This window comes from Trichomycterus rosablanca, chromosome 4, assembly GCF_030014385.1.
Source record: "Trichomycterus rosablanca isolate fTriRos1 chromosome 4, fTriRos1.hap1, whole genome shotgun sequence".
In the NCBI taxonomy this organism is placed as follows: Eukaryota; Metazoa; Chordata; class Actinopteri; order Siluriformes; family Trichomycteridae; genus Trichomycterus; species Trichomycterus rosablanca.
This window is the reverse complement of record NC_085991.1, coordinates 17,251,391-17,270,061: the sequence shown is the minus strand read 5'-3', so window position 1 is coordinate 17,270,061 and position 18,671 is coordinate 17,251,391. Positions and strand designations below refer to the sequence as shown.

The 18,671-nt window shown below is 38.7% G+C and overlaps 1 non-coding gene across 1 annotated transcript; it reads left to right on the top strand.

Annotated features, from left to right (window-relative positions):
• Positions 1-2,830: 2,830 nt before the first annotated feature.
• On the top strand, positions 2,831-2,912 carry trnas-gcu (transfer RNA serine (anticodon GCU)). Its single transcript has one exon. It is a non-coding gene; the product is annotated as a tRNA-Ser (tRNA).
• Positions 2,913-18,671: the final 15,759 nt, after the last annotated feature.

Below are 18,671 nucleotides of genomic sequence, written 5' to 3'. Positions count from 1 at the left end.
AAAACAGCTCAAGCGTCTGACCCAAGAATCTCAATGAAACGCTATGAAACGAATCTGAAGATCATCTGCTGCAGTATCTGATTCTGCACTGTACTACTGCGCTCTGCAGCCCACAGTGACAGGAAATCCAGCTATACTGTACAAAAGCCTGTTATCAGAGGAGGGAGCTATTAGCATGTTTACATTTTATCACTTGCTGCTTCTTGTATCAAAAGTCTGTTTATCTAATAAACAATCAGTGTTTTAGCTCAGTGGTCCTTAAATGATTTTGTCTCTTTCTTCCTGCAGACACTTGAAGGTGTACAACAGCACAGGATGTCATTGTTTTGATATTGGGGAAAGGTTAGGACTACAGACAGGCTGCATGGACGTCCCTGTAAAAGATGTCCTCTTAAAGGCAGCAGATGTTGCTCTAAGATCTCAATGTACTTTCCTGCATTAATGCTGCCATCAGAGACGTGTAAATGATATGGTACTGACACAACACCATATCACGACAGATCCTGGCTATTGGATTGTCCCATCTTTTTCTGATTTGGGGTTGTATTACATTACAGACTTATTCTATATTAGATTGAGTTCTATTTTTGCCTCAAACATCTAAACACAATCACCAATAGTTACGAATTAAAAACATCTGTATCTGATATCTGTACACACCCTTAGCCTAATACTTGGTTGATGCACCTTTGGCAGCAATTACAGCTTCAAGGTGTCTTGAAAAAGGAGCTATGAGCCTGGCACACTTGTTTCTGGACATTTTTGCTCGTTCCTCTTGGCATATCCTTGCAAGCTCCCTCAGGTTGGATGAGGAGCGTCAGTACAGTCATTTTCAGCTCTTCCCAAAGATGTTTGATTGGATTCAGGTCTGGACTCTGGCTGGGCCACTCAAGGACATAAGGCACATACTTTCTCAGAAGCCACTTTCTTTGTTCTCTTGGCTGTGTGCTTCGGGTTGTTGTCATGTTGGAAGGTAAACCTTCACCCCAGTCTGAGGTCCATAGTGCTCTCGGTGTAATTAGCTGCATTCATTTTTCCCTCTATCAGGACTAGTCGCCCCGGTCTTGCTGCTGAAAAACATCCCCACATCATGATGCTGCCACCACCATGCTTCACTGTAGGGATGGCATTAGCCAGGTGATGAGCGGTGCATAGTTTCCTCCAGACATGAATCTTGGTATTCAGGCCAAATATGTGAATTTTGGTTCATCAGACCAGATAATCTTGTTTCTCATGGTTTGAGACTCTCTAGGTGTCTTTTGGCAAACTCCAAGTGGGCTGTCATGTGCCTTTTACTAAGGAGTGGCTTCCATCTGGCCACTCTACCATGAAAGTGACTTGTGGAGTGCTGCCTGGATGGTTGATCTTATAGGTTCTCCCATCTCCACAAGGATACGCTGGAGTTCTATGAGAGTGATCCTCGGGTTCATGTTCACCTCCCTGGCCAAAGCCCTTCTTCAGCGATTGCTCAGTTTGGCCAGGCGGTCAGGTCTAGGAAGATTTTTGGTGGCTCTTTGGGATCTGTAAAGCTGCAGCAATTTTTTTGAACCCTTCTCTAGATCTATGCCCTTACACAATCCTGTTTCTGAGGTCTGCAGATGATTCCTTTGACCCCATGGCTTGGAGTTTGCTCTGATATGCACTGTCAACTGTGGGACCTTATATAGGCAGGTATTGGTAATCCCCAATCATGTCCAATCAATAAAATGTAGCACAGGTGAACTCCAATTAAACTGTAGAAACTTCTCAAGCAGTATCAGTAAAAACAAACTGCACCTCAGCTCACTTTTTTAAATTTAATATACTTCTCAAATACTTGTTTTCAAATAGATGTTTAGTACATTTTTGCAAAGTATGTTAAACAACTGCTGAAGTAATTCACTTAAAGCACACTTTAAATACCATATACAAAGGTTTACTTAAGTGTATTTTTCATAAAGCTATAAAGTAGACTTAAGTATACTAATCTTCAATATGCTACAGTGCACCAAAGTGTATTATTGTTACACTAGTGATCAATACACTTAAAGAGTGCTAATTATACTGTAACTGTACAAAAACAATACAAAAGTTCCATAGGGTAGGTGTTCCTACATGTGTGGTTAAGGTGCTTCGGTGGCGCAGCAGTAAAACGTGCTATGATGTATCAACTGACATGTCAAACTTGTGTGTTTAAATCTTGCATCTGCTAAAAGTCTCCAAACTACCTCAAAACATAAAAGTTTTGACGCCTACTGGTTAATGGTTACAATTTAAGTAACAGAGATCAGTGCATGGCTGATAAATTTGGCTATGAACTACAAAGAATTGGAAAGTCTACAACTGGATGAACAAGGATGGATAATTCATTGTGCTCTGCACACGTGGGTTTGAATCCCATCCTTGTTGAAGTAAACACACTTTTAAAAGCCCTCTTAAATAACCTCAGTCTGCTTTGAAAACATTGGAAATAAGTAACACTGATGTACTGAATTGCTACTCCTACGTCTGTTTGTTCTTCCTCATATGCTTAATAGGCGGCAATGTTTTCAAAGCAGACCAAAGTAATTCAAGAGAGCTTTTAAAAGTGCAGGCGAATCCCATCCTCATGGAGGTGAAAGTACTTTTAAAAACTCTCTCAAATGACCTCAGTGTGCTTTAAAAACATTGCAGCCTATTGACAATATGTGAAAACGCAAACGGACATAAGAGTAGTAGTTTAGCTCGTCTGTGTTGCCTCTTTCCACCTGTTTTCAGGCCAATCCAGCCCTCTGAAGCTCCTCCTGCCACACTTGATTACAAATGACACACCTGCAGTCAGACCAGAAGAGCATTCCTCTTAGCTTGACCAGACGAGGTGGCCGAGTGGTTAAGGCGATGGACTGCTAATCCATTGTGCTCTGCACGCGTGGGTTCGAATCCCATCCTCGTCGAAAACAATACCTTTTAAACTCTTAATGCATGCTCAATAATCCAGCTCCACAAATCCACAAAGTGGAGACCGTTAAACAATGTGTGGTTACTAATCTGTATGTCATTAACACTATATTAAAAGAACAGCTGTATAAGATGATCAGTTTCTATTTGGTGTTACAGTTGTGATTTTTTGTGAGAAGTGCCAATATTTTGCACAAAGCTGAAAGCAAGAGTTTCAGGGGTATTGTTCAATGTTTAAAGGCTTGGTTTTTAATGAGGATGAGATTCGAACCCATATGTGCAGAGCACAATGGATTAGAGAGTCCATCGCCTTAACCACCACGTGGTTAACACCAGAACTTAACAACCAGAACATGCTTTACCTCCATGAAGTAAGCCAAAAACACAGTTCATTAAGAAAATGCCTGTATAAGATGTGCTGTTTCTCTCTGGTGTTACAGTTGTATTTTTATGTGAGTAGTACCAATATGTTGTAAAGGTGGAGTTTAATTATCAGAGCTGAAAGCAAGAATTTCAGGGGTTTTGATCAATGTTTAGAGGTCCGGTTAGCAGTCCATCGCCTTAACCGCTCAGCCACCTCGTCTCAACCTGCCTAGGAAAATGTGTTTCTGGGCCGATTGGTCTGATTGATCAACTAAGACGGCTTGAACAGCTACATTGCCATTTAAGAAATATCTGTCAAAGTGTTTACCAGAATGTGCACGCACACTGCATTAGTGCATTATTTGTTAACAGTCAGTTTTAAAGAGAAATAAAATAAAATGAGCTTTCTGCTCTTCAGTCTTTTACAAATCTACAGAAGCTACATTGACCAATCAGACCAGAAACAAGCAGGTAAAGCAAGACGAGGTTGCCGAATGGTTAAGGTGATGGACGGCTAATCTATTGTTCTCTGCACACGTAGGTTTGAAAACCAGACCACTAAACAAAACCCCTGAAACTCTTGCTTTCAGATCCAGTGCTGCTCACAAAAAAAAAATCACAACAGTAACACCAATAAAAGCAGTTCATCTTATACAGCCATTCTTTTAATATAATGTTAATGACATACAGATTAGTAACCACACATTGTTTAAAGGTCTCCACTTTGTGGAGTTAGAAAGACAAAAAGGGCACAAGGTAACCGAGCCAACCAGGAGTCAAACCTAGATTCTTCTGATCCGTAGTCAAATGCATTATCCATTGCACCACCGGCCCTGAGGGACTGTGCTTGTGATTTCCCTGAAGCTCCGGCCTCATTTCTGTCTTTTGACCAAAAAGAGAATTAAAAGCTTTGAAGCACGGCATACAAAAACACACTGCCGTGACCCGGATTCGAACCGGTGTTGCTGCGGCCACAACGCAGAATACTAACCACTATACGATCACGGCATTCCAACGGTCAGCCACGTCTAGCTCACGTCGACTGCTTCCTGATAGACTGCAGTCATAGTTCCAACAGAACAAGCCTCTTGAGCTACAGCATCATGGTGCAGAGGAACTAATAGGCAAAGTTATTCTCAAGTCTTATCATAAGGACGAATTCCCATACTGGGAGTCGAACCCGGGCCGCCTGAGTGAAAACCATGAATTCTGACCGCTAGACCATATGGGAAACTGAAGATTTCGCCATCGGCTGACGCCAGCATCAGTCACTTCTTTCCACTTTGACAAGACCTGCATCGTTGGATCTGTCTACAGTTAGAAAGACAAAATAGGCACAATGTAACCGAGCCAGCCAGGAGACGAAACTAGAATCTTCTGATTCGTAGTCAGATGCATTATCCATTGCGCCACTGGCCCCTGAGGGACAGCGCTTGTGACTTTCCTGAAGCTCCGGCCTCATTTCTGTTTTTTGACCAAGGAGAGAATGGAAAACTTTGAAGCACAGTATACAAAAACACCCGTGACCTGGATTTGAACCGGAGTTGCTGCGGCCACAATACATAGTACTAAACACTATACAACCAGTCACTCCGTTCCACTTTGATAACACCTGCATTGTTGGATCTGAGGTACCGAGAACCATACACAAGAGATATCTTGCGACAATCGATTTCTGAGAAAATTATGGTCTTCTTTGATATGCTACATGACCACCTTCCCATTGGAAAAACTTGCCCTTGATCCAATATGGCGGCTTTCAAGATGGCGGGTATGTTCCAGACAAAGCCTAAAAGATAGGCCCCCTCACCCATTACTTTCTGGGGTATTCAGATATGTCATTTTCCCTTTCGTTTCTGAAAGAAAAGAGTGTCCTGAGACTTTTGACTCACCCTGTACATATTTTACAGTAAGTACAGTGCTGTTGTGATTATATGGTAAGCCTTCTTTTTTCCTTCTAAATGCTTGTGTGCAGATTTTTGACGTGTTTTTCAGTGCACTTTTTGCAAGTGTCTTTGGCTTATTGCTTACCATGATAAATACTTCACTTATTATAAACCAAATGTACTAACAGTTATGTGTCAGTAGTGCAATACATTAAATACATAATAAGACATAAATCAAGAGTTTAAGTTAATGTTTACATCAAATATAAAAAAGACAGCAGTTCTGTAGGAATAAACATATTACATATAATATTTACATAAATGATCAGTTATACAGTACAAATAGATAGTAGGTTTTGTTCCACACAGATGTAGTGAGTGTAAGTGTGCACATGATGGCAGACTCCATCTACATGTGACTAAACTCTGTAACAGGGCTGTACTGCTGGAAAAGGAAGTTAAAGAGAGGAAATGGTTTAATTATGCATATGATAGCAGGTGTTGAGCTACATTATTCTGCAGATTCTATATTGTACAAAAACCAAACACCTAAGTTACATATAGTAGTTCCTTTAGATAAAATATGTACATTTCGGAAGCACTTCATATTACAGATTGGTAATAAGTTGGTAATGAGGTAACATTAAAACCACCTCCTCGTTTCTTTACTCACTGTCCATTTTATCAGCTCCACTTACCGTATAGAACAGTAGTTACTGACTGTAGTCCATCTGTTTCTCTGCATGCCCCCTTTTATGCTGTTGTTCAATGGTCAGGACCCCACATGACCACCACAGAGCAGGTATTATTTAGGTGGTGGATGATTCTCAGCACTGCAGTGACACTGACATGGCGGTGGTGTGTTAGTGTGTGTTGTGCTGGTATGAGTGGATCAGACACAGCAGCGCTGCTGGAGTTTTTAAATACTGTGGCCACTCACTGTCCACTCTATTAGACACTCCTACCTAGTTGGTCCACCTTGTAGATGTAAAGTCAGAGACGATCGCTCATCTATTGCTGCTGTTTGAGTTGGTCATCTTCTAGACCTTCATCAGTGGTCACAGGACGCTGCCCATGGGGTGCTGTTGGCTGGATGTTTTTGATTGGTGGACTATTCTCAGTCCAGCAGTGACAGTGAGGTGTTTAAAAACTCCATCAGCATTGCTGTCTGATCCACTCATACCAGCACAACACACACTAACACACCACCACCATGTCAGTGTCACTGCAGTGCTGAGAATGATCCACCACCCAAATAATACCTGCTCTGTAGTGGTCCTGTGGGGGTCCTGACCATTGAAAAACAGGGTGAAATCAAAGGTATGCAGAATAACAGATGGACTACAGTCAGTAATTGTAGAACTACAAAATGGACAGTGAGTGTAGAAACAAGGAGGTGGTCATAATGTTATGTCTACCTGCAGCCCACAGTGCCAGGAAATCCTACACACTGTACAAAAAGTAATTGTACTTAAATAATTGTTTTTCTCAGATGGAGCTAAATTGTCAATTTTTTTTTACCTCTTTAATTTATCTATCAAGCAGCTTTAAATTCCCAAGTACCAGTCATTCATATTTACAGTACAATTTCAACATTTATAAAAAAAAAAGCAATATAACTTTTATATAATTACTAAACAACAAGCTTACCACTGCTTTATTAGACGAAAGCTTAAATGATATATATATATATATATATATATATATATATATATATATATATATATATATATATATATATATACAGAGAGATCTATGGAGACTTTTATTTGTAAGTAATTATTATTATATTTCTAGGTCTGTATGCTGGTGAGCTGTGTAACAACAAGCAAATTCTAAATTACAATACTGATTATCTACATCTACATTTATCTACATTTTTTTACTCAGAAACAATGGTTTGTTTACTTTTACAATATCAGATGAAGGCAGAGTTGACATAATTGTGACTGGATTGGGGGTGGAGAGCTGGATGTGGTTACATACAGCAGAGACACTTTCAAAAAGACAGTTCTGTATGTAAGATGTGAATCAGACACTCAGCACAATGATGTTACTCCTCTTCTTTATTTTTATTATTGCTGATGATAATGGTAAGTATTGTACAATCAGCATCATGTTCCTTTGGATTTGTCTGGTATTATAACAAGTAAAATGGCAATTTTATATTCTGATTAACATCAAATGTTAAAAAATTGTTCAAATGTTTTTTATTAGCAGAGGCCACTGAGAGCATTACACCAAACCGAACCAGCGTATCTTCAGCTGAAGGAGGCAACATCACACTGTCCTGTACATATCCAGATTCAGCACAAGATCTCCACTGGTATAAACAAACACCAGGATCAAAAACACAGTTTCTGCTGATGATTAGTAAAGTTAGTAGTCATGTCACTCCAGCTGAAGCACCTCACCCAAGAATCTTCATCAAACTCGACAAAGAGAAAAAGATTGTGGATCTAGACATAATCACTGCTGCAGTATCTGATTCTGCACTGTACTACTGTGCCATGGAGCCCACGGTGACAGGAAATCCAACTATACTGTACAAAAACCTTTTCTTAGAGGAGGGAGCAACTAGTATTTAGTTTACGTTACGTCTCGTTTCTTTTCTAGTGCCCAGCTTATAATGCCAATTGAAATCTCTGATACTGGAGATTTAAATCAACACTCAATACAGCTATGTCACTGTTCTTAACTGTTGCCATATTTTTATTGGCTGTTAGGATTTATTGTCTGTTTGGATTGGAAACAGGACATCAGCCAGCATAATCACCAATATTGGTACCCCGCAGGGCTGTGTCCTCAGCCCTATCCTCTACACCCTGTTTACCCACGACTGTGTTGCCTCCCACCCCGACAACATCATCCTGAAGTTTGCTGACGACACTGCTGTGATAGGTCGTATCACTGGAGGAGAGGAGGCAGCCTACAGGAGTGAGGTGAACAGTCTGGTTACCTGGTGTGTGGACAATAACCTTACACTCAACATAGACAAGACCAAGGAGATGATAGTGGACATGAGGAGGGAGAGGAGACCTCATCAGCCACTGTTTATCCAGGACCTTGAGGTGGAGAGGGTGAACAGTTTTAAATACCTAGGGGTCCACATCAGTGATGACCTCACTTGGACACTAAACACCACACAGGTGTTAAAGAGGGCTCAGCAGCGGTTGTATTTCTTGAGGAGGCTGAGGAAATTTGGCATGTCACCCAAAATACTCAGCAACTTCTACCGCTGCATCATTGAGTCCATCCTGACCAATTGCATCACCGTGTGGTACGGCAGTTCTACTGTGAAGGATCGCAAACGCCTGGAGAGAGTGATAAAGACCCAGGACGGTACAACCCTCTCTCCAGAGCATCTACCATCACAGAGTCCACAGGAGAGCTGCGTCCATCATCAAAGACCCCACCCACCCCCAACATGGACTATTCACACTTCTACCCTCAGGCCGGAGATACAGAAGTGTGAAATGCAGGACAACAAGACTAAAGATCTCTTTCTTTCCCACAGCTATCAGACTCTTAAACAGCTGAGCTGATTATTCATAGACACTATCACACTTGCACACAATACTTGCACTATATCACATATGACTGTTTACAGGTCTACATACAGCTGCACATGTATGTTTACACTACTGTCTTTACATTTTGCACATGTAACTATATTGTCTGATTGCAATATATCTGCTCTCTTCTTGCACAATGTACATAACATACTCAGCGTGTGTTTTTTTTACTATATCTAACTTTTATTTCTTAATTTTATTTTATTTTATTATTATCTTTGTACTTTGTTACATCATGTGTGGACAGCAAAATAAGAATTTCATTGTACAGGGAAACACGTTTCCTACTATACATATGACAATAAAGCTTTGAAATCTTGAAATCTTGAAATCTTGAAATTAACTTACATTGTTTAACTATTTTAGTAATTAAAAACAAACAAACAAAAATAAATACACAATGTATATTGTATTGTTTGTTATAATTTATAAGTCCACCTCATGCTGACAGCTCTGACCCATCAAGGCATGGACTTCTCAAACCTCTGAAGGTGTTTTGTGGTTTGTGGCACAAAGACTAGCAGCAAATCCTTTAAATCCTGTAAGTTGAAAGGTTGGGCTTCCATGAATTTGACTTGTTTGATGAGTTTCAGCACATCTTACACATGATGGATCAGATTGAGATCCCTAAACTCATTTTTCTCAAACCATTTCTAAACTATTTTGTGTTGCATGGTGCATTATCCTGCTGATTATGGCTGATTGTTTTTTTTTATTATTGCATTTTACAAAGTGTCCCAACTTTTCTGATAATGTGAATATTGTTTTCTTTTATTTTATGGTAAAGACATACTGACTAGGATGTAAATTCTGTGCATGTGTTATCTCAGTTTATCTTCCAGTTTAAATCTACTGTACATGAAGCAGTAAACAGATGCTGATACGCAACCCGAGGCCACACCTCACAAGTTAAAAACCCAAACCATAACTGAATACTCATATCCTCATATCATATTCTCAAATACTCATATCCTTATATCATATACTTAAATACTCATATCACAAGTGCAAATGTGATTAAAATGGTCACACTGTCTTGCCCTGTCATGTTACAACATTAAACATTAAAAAAATAAGAAATTCTGATGAAAATGATAATTACCAAGCAAATGTTTGTGCAGCAAAGGCAGCCTCAGATATTTATGAACTGTGTGTACTACTTAAACTGAAATTCATATCAGAAACAAACTTAAATGTTTTTGGTTGATACCAGTGGAGATACTGTGCTAAAAGTTAATAGTTTAGTTTATTATGTATAGTATATTAATATAATATAATAATATTTAAGTATTGGTATATTAATATAGAGCATCACATTCAACAATAATAGTTTTACATTTAATTTCAAAGGGTTATTTTTTACTTTTGATTTACACTTTACTCCTTGACATGAAGGAAACAATGTTTATTATTTTCATAACCAAAAACTTGCCTTGTTAGTCAACAAAAGACATTTCCACTGCCCGTTGGTCCAGTGGTTAAATAAGAACATAAAGGGGTGGTTTCCCGGACAGGGTTTAACTTAAGCCAGGAGTAGGCCTTAGTCTGGAATAGTTAATCATGACTTTAAAAAGGACTTTCTGAAACACAGATTAACTACTGATTACTAACACCTGGACTATGGAGTCCCAAACTATCTTAATTTAAAACCACCTGTGCTAGTCTGAATTAAGTGGAGCAAAGCTGCCTACAAAACATGGAATGGATCCAGAAACGCTTGAAATTGATTGAACTGAAGAAGCAAATATAAGTACGACCATGGCAGCAGAGAAGAGACTGTGATCAAAAAACTTCAGAAAAAGTTGGGACAGTATGGAAAATGCAGATAAAATAAAAACACAGAGTTTCTTACAGTTTGAACCCAAGTTCATGTTTTATCTGCTCAACGTCATTTTATTTCTTAATATACCTCCATTCCTGCATTTCAGGCCTGCAACACATTCCAAAAAAGTTGGGACGGGGGCAATTTATGGCTAGTATTTTGTTTGTTTATTAGGATTTTAACATCATGTTTTACACTTTGGTTACATTCATGACAAGAACGGTAGTTACTCATCACACAAGGTTCCTTAATTCACAAAGTTATATCAAACACAGTCATGGACAATTTTGTATCTCCAATTCACCTCACTTGCACGTCTTTGGACTGTGGGAGGAAACCGGAGCACCCGGAAAGAACCCATGCAGACATGGGGAGTACATGCAAACTCCACACAGAAAGGACCCGGACCGTGATCGAACTCAGGACCTACTTGCTGTGAGGCAACAGTGCTACCCACCGAGCCACCGAGCCACCCTTTAGGGCTAGTAATGAGGTGAAAAAACTAAATAATTATGTGATTCCAAACAGGTGATGTAAACAGATGATTGCAGCATCCAGGACAGTCTTTAATGAGTAAAGATGATCAGAGGATCTCCAGTTTGTCAACAAATGTGTAAGAAAATGATTGAAATGTTTAAAAACAATGAACCTCAAAGAAAGATTGGAAGGGATTTGCATATTTCTCCCTCTACAGTGCAGAATATCATTAAACAATTTGAGGAATCGGAAGGAATTTAAGTGCGTAAAGGCCAAGGGTGCAAGCTTAAGCTGAACACCTGTGATCTTCCATCCCTCAGACGGCATCAAGAACCTCCACTCAACAATAGCTGATATAACCACATGGGTGAGGGATTAGTTTATCAAACCTTTATCAAGCTCTACAATACAGTTACTGAACAAATGATACTTAAAACTTTACTGTGCAAAAAAGAAGCCTTATGATAACCATGTTCAGAAGCGGCGTCGACTTCTCTGGATTCAGAGGCATCTAGGATGGACCATCACACAGTGAAAACGTGTATCGTGGTCAATCAACGTTCCAGGTCTTTTTTTGGAAAAAAATGGACGCTGTGTGCTTCGGACCAAAGCAAAGAGGAAAAGAACCATCCAGACTGTTATCAGCTACAAGTCCAAAAGCTAGAGTCTGTCATGGTATGGGGCTGTGTCAGTACCAGGGTCTGTCATGGTATGGTTGGTAGATCGATCGATCGATTGATCGATAGATAGATAGATACTTTATTGATCCCGAAGGAAATTAGAGAAAAGAAATTAAGGGTCTGTGTCAGTGCCAGATTCTGTCATGGTATGGGGTGTGTCAGTGCCAGGGTCTGTCATGGTATGGGGGTGTGTCAGTGCCAGTGTCTGTCATGGTATGGGTGTGTGTCAGTGCCAGGTTCTGTCATGGTATGGGGTGTGTCAGTGCCAGGGTCTGTCATGGTATGGGGGTGTGTCAGTGCCAGTGTCTGTCATGGTATGGGGTGTGTCAGTGTCTGTCATGGTATGGGGTGTGTCAGTGCCAGTGTCTGTCATGGTATGGGGTGTGTCAGTGCCAGGGTCTGTTACGGTATGGGGGTGGGTCAGTGCCCTTGGCAAAGGTCATTTACACTTCTGTGATGCAGCATTAATGCAGAAAAGTACTTTGAGATCTTAGAGCAATATGTGCTGGATGTTTATTAATAAATGAAATGAAGTTGAGCAGATAAAAGATGAAATATCTCAGGTTCATCCTGTCTGACATCAAATAAAACCAAATAAAAATGTAAGAAACTCTGTGTTTTTATTATTTGCATTTTCCATACTGTCCACACTTTTTCTGATTTGGGGTTGTACATTTTAAAACGATCTCAAAAACTAATGTCATCAAAATTAAGTAACGGGTGACTTTTGTCAGCAGTAACATGTCTAGCTGGTGGTACTCGCTGATCTTCAGTGACATAGTGCAAGTAATCCATTAGTTTTCTTTGACAAACAACATTAATCTGAAGTTAAACCTGCCTCCTGTGAGGTTAAAATTAAGCCTCAATTTAGTCATGCAATAGCTCTAATTTTCCTTCAAGAAATAAAATTAGATAATTCAGAATTAGGCTTAATCTAGGCCTATTTTAAGTCATGACTGAGAAAGCAGATTTCTTTTAATCTAGTTTAAAAGGCCATTTTAGTCTAGGACTAGGCTTAATCTCTGTGTGGGCAAATTTATGATTTTATTCTTGATGCTGTTATTTCTTATTGTATTGTATTGAATGTTTATATTATTGTTATTGTTATTGTTACTGGTCGCAAGGACCTTAACTTTCTCAGCTCCAGGGCCGCTGTACAATGGCTGACCCTGCGCTCTGACCCTGACTTCCAAAGAGTTTGTACTGTTCCCGGGTATATGTATATATGACATAAAAACGTTTCATCAATATCTTCTCTGCTGCAGTATCTGACTCTGCATTGTACTTGCAGCTCACGGTGCCAGGAAATAAACCACACTTTACAAAAACAAAACTTTGACAGCACCTGCTTTTCTCAAAAGAGGGAGCTATTTGTCTGTTTATAGTTCACCTTAAATCCACCCTGAGAAGCTGTTAAAGTCCCAAATTTGTCTTGCATTAGTTGTTCAAATATACAGTACAATACAATAATAAATAGAGATAAAAATGAATTTTAACATTTACAGCATTTAGCAGACTAAAGGAACTTACAATTGTGACCATAAACAATGCAAGTGATTGTTGGATAAGGGCTACGATCAAAGGCCCAAAAGTGCAACCTTACAGTTGTGGGGTTTAAACCCCTTCAATTACTTCAAATTACTAGTCCAGTAATTTCTTAACAACTAATGTACCACTGCCCTGTTAGTTAATTGTGCTTTTTATATATGATAAAAGAAGCAAGGGCATTAGATTATGAATTACTTAACAACTAAACTGAGAAATATGGCATAATAATAAGTAATCTTAATAGTACCAGGTGTACTCAATTATATTTTTTAATGTATAAAATTGTAATCTATAAAAATGCAACCAAATTGCATGACTTGTGGGCGACTTCCGTCTTCTGGGAAAAAATGTTGTTTCATACCATCTTCTGTAACTGCAGTCTTTGTAAGTAGCCTAGCACTGTACTAAAACACTATTATATAAGTCAGCACAGGCAGAAAAACATTAAGGAAGCTTCTAGATTTAGACCCTCCTCATGATTCACTATGACTGTGGGGGGAGCTAGATGTGAGAACAAAGTGTAAAAACATGCATTTTATTTAAAGCTGGTTATTTGAAATGACATGCAGGACAACCATGTTACTCCTTGTTTTAGCATTTATTGTTGTTGCTCACACTGGTAATTATATATGTAGTCTTTGTAATTTACATTTCTTCATCATCTTCTTCTTCTTATTATTATTATTATTATTAGTTGTAGTAGTATTTTATTGTTGTTATTATAATTTATTTCTTAATTTTTGTAATTTTTATTGATTTGGGTTGTGTGGATTATGTTCTTATAGCAGAAGCTGCTGACAGCATTGAACCAGACCAACCCAACTTATCTTCAACAGAAGGAAGCAGCATCACACTGTCCTGTACATACACAGGATCACCATATAGTCTCCACTGGTATCATCAAAAAGCTGGATCAAAACCAGAGTTTCTGGGGCTGATTGTACGATCCACAAAAGATGTCACTTATGCTAAACCAGCTGATCCACGTCTGTCTATAAATCTTAATACAGAAGATATGAAAGTGGAGTTGAAGATCTCCTCTGCTGCTGTAACAGATTATGCACTGTGTTACTGCGCCAGGGAGCCCACAGTAACAGCAACTCCAGTCATGCTGCACAAAAAGTCCTTCATGTGAGAAGTGTTTTGTTCTCACTAGGTGGAGCTGTTTGCTTTTTAAACAGATATATTTTCAAAGATGTAGTTATGTACTGTAAAGCTTTTGTAACACATTGTTATGTAGGTTGTCACTTTGTGGTACTTTAACACAACACAGGCTCTGTAATTTGCTGTTTGAAAGGTACTTAATTCTAATTAACAAGATAGCCAATAACATACAGTACTTTACACCAAATGACCAGGGCTGTTTATGTACATTAATAATCTTATGTATATGTGCCAGATTTCACACCACACCTCTTAAGGTCACACCTCTGTGGTCAAGATTAGACTGTCCCTACTGGTTTAGTGAGGCTCCTTAACTACTTAATGCTCCTTCAACTGACCCACATAACTAGCAGTGTAACCTACCAATCTGCTATGCCGACTTCAACCAGCAAATGAAGTAACACACTAACACAAGTGTATTTATCTGGAATTTACAAGAGCCAGCATCATTTAGACTCATTAGCACTCATCTGTTTGAGATAAATTTGATTCTTATAAGCAGGCTGGTAACTCAGTACAACATTTTAGTCTGAGCTGGTCAATGGCATGAAAAAACCCAACAGCATCTACTCTAGGACTGTTACAAAACAGAATAAAATACGTGTGCTTCATTGCCATCACAGGACAGGCACTATATTGCTAACCTGTCAGTTCTACATATTCATACAAAAATCTTTCAGTCCACTGATCATCACTTAGTGTGAGCTTGTATTGGACTTCCATTAGCCTGAATTTCCAGCAGCTCCAGTCTGACCTCTCACTGATCTCACCCTGCACTCAAATTAACAGTGCAATCCACACTGAAAACCAGTGCACAGAGTGAGTTTATAAGACTTCAGTAAAGCAGACTCCATGAAAATTCAGGCCACAATTGGGGCCTGGCTCCACTCACTAGAATCATAATGCCAAGGCCAGTCTGAAGTGATGCAAGAGTCAGCGTGTCACCTCAGACATACCATAACTAATAAATATTTTCTACCTACCTTTCTCATTGTAAATGTGACAGCCCATGTTGAGTTGACTGTATCAAAATGTGCAAATCGTGAGTACATCTGTTGTCTGTTGAGGGGAGAGAATGTGGAGAGAGAGAGAAAAGATAAAGCGGAGCAGTTTTTGGAACACAATGTCAGCTTATACCATAGCTAAAACACAAGTTTAACTAACTTAGTTAAGTTCGGCTTTATGGTGTCACAGGTGCAAAGAGGACGGAAGCTTCGGGATCTCGTCAGAATCTTCCCCGGAACCGTGTAACCGAACAGTGTGGCGTGAGTAGTGTAGATGAATGGGAACAGTCCCATTAGTCTGTTCATGTATTCAGTAACATGAGGCTGAGTCTGGTTCCAGTCGTTTTGAATAACGTGCAAGTGGATTCAGTGATGTCATCTTGGAAAACTTTAGAACAGCAACTCAAACTCTGTCTCGCACTCTGTAGCATGCATTAAAGAGGAAATGCCCGTTCTCTCTCGTTCCCTTCGTGAGCACACCCTGCCATGAACCTTTCTCTCTGTACTAGCACTGGGCCAAATTAAAGTGACACTAGACTGAAAGTGGAGTGTTTTTTGTGGTTTTGAGACAAATGGAAGTTTCATAAGTTTGAGGTTCTTTGCACATCAGCTAAAGAACTGAACATTACACGAAAAGAAAGGAAACAAACCAGTTTTGTTCATTTTTTTTGAACTGTTGACAAACTATAGAAATTGTAGGTATAAATAAAGAATGTATTTGCCAAGACGTGAGTGGTGTAATGTTTAAGTTTCTCTGAATTCACTCTCAACACAGTTTAATTTACTGTTTCTGTTAAATACTGTTGATATCTGCTGAGTCAGCGATTATCTTTTTCTAATTAACTAATATCGCTTTGTGTTATCGATTGTTTTTTTTGTAATAAATTCATGGGGCATGATAAATGCTATCGGTGTTTACTTTTTTTACAAGTTTGGTGTTAATTTTAAAGTCTCTTCAGAGTAGGGGCGTGTGCTAACTGACTGCTTGCGGGAAGGGAAAGGGAAGTGCTAAAGGTCAATTAACATATGAACAAAATTACTGTGTCAAAAAGATAAAAAACGAAATCGCTGAGTAAAGTATTCTTTCTTTCATGCAGTTACACCTACAAAATACAACACTATTAAAAAGAAGGAAATAATAGAGAAATGTGAGTTATTGTTGTTTCTGGTAGATACATTTTATTTAAAAAAAGATGGAAATTTTTATATGGTGTATGGTACTGCACACGTACTGTACTGAAATGTGATGTGTGTGTTTTTATGTACAGTACTACTGTGTATTGTTGTTTATTATTGTTTATTACAGAAATGTCTATTCTATAATTTAAGATTTAAGGGAAAATATACTTGTATTTATAACCAAAAAAAAAATTTTTACGACATTAGAAAGGTTAGGTAAGGGGGTGGTTTGGGAGGTTTGGCACGGATGAACAGCCCTTCAGAACTATTTAAATTCATAAGTCAAGGGTCTACTGTATATGGAATTTTAAATATATGATAACTAAATTATTGTTTGGAGGTAAAAAAAAAAATACATAAGATGTTATACTGAAAGCTTGTATTGTTTATATTACTGAGACAGCCTTGTTTCATCTCAGAAAAATTGCTAACACTTAAACATAAAACATGACAATCCAACACAGGGCCTTGTCCTACCCACCAGACATATCCAATTATGTCTGCTTGTAGACCTTTAGGTGTATAAAAATAAACAGAATTAGGGTTTCTTTTCCAAGTCCTGACTTGACTTCAGCAAGATGTTGTGGAGTTTCTGTGCTGAGTTTGCGTTGAGTTTTTGCACTCGGTCTCACAGATCTCATTTGCAACATTTTAGATTGATAAACATAAAACTAATATTCACTGTGCTGTTTATTATGGTGCATCTACTGAACAACCCAAGTAAATATTTTGTCATGTACAATTATTTCAGTATTGACTAAAAACAGCATGATGACAACATTAAAGGTCCCAACAGTGTTGTGATAAAGAATAGATACTGTACAATAATGACGTGTATAAAGTTACTGCAACACCTGCACTTCCTGTGTGTGGCTTCCTGAGGCTTCTTTCATGTGATGAGTTCAGCACTATTATACACACAAAGCTGTGATCGGAAATGGCTCCACTATGTAACTTACTGCACATTGTGAGATACACAGCACTGATTCTTACTGTAGCATCAGGTAATTTATTATCATTCTAAATAAAGCCTGTGTTATTAAGATGTAAAATCTTAACATTTTTTATATTATTTTCTCTGTTATTTTTACAGGTGGTTTTGCTGATCAAATCTGGCCAATAAATTCCAACATTATTGCAAAGGACACAGAGACAGTTACACTAAAATGTTCATATGAGTCAAGCAGCAGCTTCATTCGGCTTTACTGGTACAAACAAATACCCAACAGCACTGTGTTACTGCGCCATGGAGCCCACGTTAACAGCAACTCCAGTGATGCTGCACAAAAAGTCCTTCATGTGATAAGTGTTTTGTTCTCACTAGGTGGAGCTGTTTGCTTTTTAAACAGATACATTTTATCTGGTAACGTTTACCAAGTAAAACAAGTTTTATTGTTCTTTTACTATACTTCAAAGATGTAGTTATGTACTGTAAGGCTTTTGAAAGGTGCTAAACTCTGATAGAAAGGGTACAGCAAGACCATACTTTACACCAAGTGACCAAGGCTATTTATGCACATTTATTGTCTCACATATACAGTATCTCACAAAAGTGAGTACACCCCTAACATTTCTGCAAATATTTCATTATAATTTTCATGGGACAACACTATAGAAATGAAACTTGGATATAACTTTGAGTTTGTTTGTTTGTTTTATTAGGATTTTAACGTGATGTTTTACACTTTGGTTACATTCATGACAGGAACAGTAGTTACTCATTACACAAGATTCATCAGTTCACAAGTTTATATCAAACACAGTCCTGGACAATTTAGTATCTCCAGTTCACCTCACTTGCATGTCTTTGGACTGTTGGAGGAAACCGGAGCACCCGGAATAAACCCACGCAGACATGGGGAGAACATTTAACTTAGAGTAGTCAGTGTACAGCTTATATCCCTTCTCTTTTTGCTCTCGTGGAGGGCGGTCACACTTCTCCCTCCTCCCTTATCTTTCCTGCTTGGCTTCTCCGGTATCGTCTTGTCTCGTATAGTCTATTCTACGGAGATTCTCTTTAAATAACAAATTATGGAATTGGTTAAATGGTCTCTGAA